Genomic DNA, 3831 nt, shown 5'->3' with positions numbered 1-3831 from the left:
AAATATTATTCAGTACATGTTCAAATAAGCTCCACAATAATTAAAGAAAGAACAACTAGATCACTGAAATATAACATGATATGTTCAAACCGAATTCAACAGCCAATAACAGAACTACATGGTCATAGATGGTAATCTTAGCTAAGCTCACAGCAGCAAAGGTTTCTACACATCAAGCTTGTAACAACTAACTTATTCATAAACCAACAATCTTTCATCATGCTGTAGCTTGAAGTAACTTGTATCTACTTAAACATGCTTGAATTGTGAGGTAAACACATCAAAAACCTGCTGTGATAGACAAAGGAAACATCAAGATTCTGTCCGTGTATTAAAAATAGCCAAAAGAACCTATCCCAAATCTTAAACCGAATTGTAAAACAAGGGTTGCAATCAATTCCATACTCTAGAATGAAAAACTGCTCTTTTTCATTACACAATAACAAAACGCAAACGAAAACCCCGAAAGCTACTCCTACCGCAGGTGAGAAGCACTTACATCCGGTTCTTGGACTTACAATCCGAAGGAAACGCTCTAGGGTTTCGGTGGAGCTCCGATTTCTCCCTTTTTCTTGTGTTTCCCGAGCTCCCCTTGCCGGAATGGTCACCCACGCGTGGAGACCAGCCGGAAAAAACCCCTCGCCGGCGTCGGGAGGAGGAACCCTAGCCTTGGCGGCGGTTTCGCCCGAGAGGAGAAGACGGCGTCGTCGGGAGAGAAAAAAGAGGGGAAAAGGATTTTTTTTAGGGCTCGGGAAGAAATTTACCTCCTTAAATAACCTGGGTTATTTTGGTTCCATCTATTACTTAAATATATTTGTTCCCCCACTTAGTTAACAAAACAAGCTCAGCTCGGTTGGTTGGGCCGCTTACTGCTTGGGCCCGAGAAGCTGGGTTCGAATCCCAGCTCTTGCACTTTGGTTTTTATTTTATTTTTTTCTTCTTTTTTTTTAAACTTTCTCCACTCGGTAAAAATACCAAACGGACTCCAAAAATTGCATAAAAATACTCTAAAAATTCCTAAAAATCTCTAGAATATTTTAAAAGCATTTTCAAATATTTTTAAAGATATTCAGAACTCAAAATAGGGAAAATTGGGTCGTTACAGAGAGAGCTCTTCTTCTTTTTGTATCCCTTTTGGAGCAGTCACTTGGGAGTCTCCCAAGGTCCGTCCGCTCCTAAGCTCAATTCTATTGCAATGCTCCATAGGATTCACATCAGGTTTTCCTGGAAGTTGTCCTGGTGCTTTGGATGATGAGGAAGCTAGTTGGGAAATTTTACTATCTTGGATCTTTTGATGCTTTTCAGAATTATCCATTCTCTGAATGAGCTTTGCTAAATCTTGCTTCATTTCATTCTGACTTGAGATAATTTCTTCAAGCATCTTTTCAATATTTGACTTTGGTAAGCCTTGAGAAGATAGATGTTGAAAATTTTGTTGCCCAACTTGAAAATTTGGTCTTGCCCCCATAGATGGTCCTTGATCTTGATTATTTCTGTAAGAAAAATTGGGATGGCTCTTCCATCCAGGGTTATAAGTATTTGAGTATGGGTTGTTCTGCCTTTGATTGTAACTCATGATTGCATCACATTGTTCCAGTTGATTGATTTTTTTAGTGATAGCTCCCAATGGACATGAGTCATTTGAGTGCTCTGGACTCCCACATACTTCACAAGATGTACTAATAGCATTGACCATATTAACACTAGTCCCCATATTCTCAAATTTATTTGTAAGAGCGTCCAATTTTGCAGACAAAAGAGTAACTGCATCTACATCAAACTTCCCTGATGCTTTAATTGTTGGGTTTACAGAAGAATAGCCACCCCTTCTTTCATTTGCCCATTGATGATGATTTTGTGCTACACTGTCAATAATTTCTTCAGCTTCATCTAAACTTTTATTCATAAGTGCCCCTCCAACAGCTGAATCAAGGGACACTTTGGTATGATAGTTGATACCATTATAAAAAGTGTGCAACACTAACCATCTTTCCAACCCATGATGTGGGCATTGTCTGAGCATACTATTATATCTATCCCATGCTTCAAAAAGAGATTCTGAGTCAGTTTGCTTGAAGCTTGCAATTAAATTCCTCATATGAGCTGTTTTGCTTGGTGGAATTTATCAAGAAACTGTTGCTCACACTGCTCCCAAGTGGTGATGCTATTAGGGGCCAAAGAATTCAGCCATTGCTTTGCCCTATCTCTTAAAGAAAACCCAAATAATAATAATCTAACTGCTTCTGAAGGAACTCCATTCATTTTCATGGTACCACATATTTCATAAAAGACCTCTAAGTGTTGATTGGGGTCTTCATGAGGTCCTCCACCAAATTGGTTCTGCTGCACCATAGATATAATTGCGGGTTTAATCTCAAAGTTATTAGCTTCCACTGAAAGTCTTGAAATACTAGATCGAAAACCTCTTGCATAAGGTGCTGCATAATCCTTGAGTGGTCTATTCGCCATGTTCAAATGTTCCTGTTCTTCAATTTGACTTTGAAGAATTCTTCTTTTATGGAAAGTTCTGTCAATCTCAGGGTCAAAAGGAAAGAATTCCCCTGCAAAGTTAGATCTTCGCATACACAAGAACAAGATAGCAAATGGCAATTCGACAGAAAAAGAAAAATAGAAGAATCAAAAATGCAGAATTGAATTTGTACAAAAAGAATTAACAAGAAGTGAAAGTTATACAAGAAAGTAAAAACAGAAATCTAATGATTAGTTACAACTATGCAATATGAAAGGAAAACAAATGTTATGTTTAGTCTAACTCAATTGATAATTCCTAATGTTATAGCGCAGTCCCCGGCAACGGCGCCAAAAACTTGTTACGCTCCGCAAGTGTACGGAAATGTCGCAAGTAATATAAAAGATTATCGTATCCACAGGGACTGGAATAGGCACTAGAAATGTCTCAATGCGAATTAGCTAAACAACTATCCAATTGTTTAAAATGCAAAGTGAAGGTAAACAAATCTAATATTAAAGATCAACAAACAAGAGTTTAGTGTTTTGGGTTATGATAAAGGGAGATTCTAGGAGTTTCGATTTCTTTGTAAGATTTCTTGAATGTAAATGGTTCACCAATTCTTATCCCTCAATTGCCAAACACTTGTAGAAAGTTGCTGGTTCTCTCTTGCAATAGATAATCGGCTAAGAACTGAGAAATGTATCTAAATATGATCAATTAGACGTGAACCTACGTTGTCCTTACACAGAAGCGCACCTATTACTATGCCTTCCTCGGATATCAACATAGAAGCCCACAACTTATTAATCTATCAAGATACAAGAAACTAATCACAAGATCCATCCTACTCTCTTGAATATTCCTATTTCCTCTTCAAGATTATCTCTCAAACGTCCTTACACGGGCTTCCACATGTCACGTGGATCCCTCGGATAATCGAGTGAGAGTTTATCTTTACAAAGTCCACAAGAAATCCAAACAATCAATCAAGAATGAGAATTAAGCACAAATCACCATTAATCATTCAAGATCTAATTGATACAAGCAAGACAATGTCATTGAAACAAGAAATTGGCAAATCCATAAGAGATTTCATCAATCCATCATACAAATACTCCCTTAATCCTAGAATACAAGATCTACTCCATGAATCGAGGAAGAATACCCGAAGAAATAAAGATTACAAGCATTTCTTAAATCCCCAATCCAAGAAACCAAGAAAAGGGGGAAAGAGAAAACTTATCTACGAAGAAGCCTCGTCTTCGGATCCAATCCTCGCTCCGGAGTCGAAATCGTCAAGAACTCCCCTCGAATCGCCCAGAAATCCTCCCAAGAATGGGAGGATACCACCAAATCTT

General features: G+C 38.0%; 1 non-coding gene across 1 annotated transcript; it reads left to right on the top strand.

Annotated features, from left to right (window-relative positions):
* Positions 1 to 1994: 1994 nt before the first annotated feature.
* On the top strand, positions 1995 to 2100 carry LOC121968903. Its single transcript, XR_006108420.1, has one exon. It is a non-coding gene; the product is annotated as a small nucleolar RNA R71 (small nucleolar RNA).
* Positions 2101 to 3831: the final 1731 nt, after the last annotated feature.

Source organism: Zingiber officinale, chromosome 3B, assembly GCF_018446385.1.
Source record: "Zingiber officinale cultivar Zhangliang chromosome 3B, Zo_v1.1, whole genome shotgun sequence".
NCBI lineage: Eukaryota > Viridiplantae > Streptophyta > Magnoliopsida > Zingiberales > Zingiberaceae > Zingiber > Zingiber officinale.
This window is presented reverse-complemented; position numbering and strand designations above follow the sequence as displayed.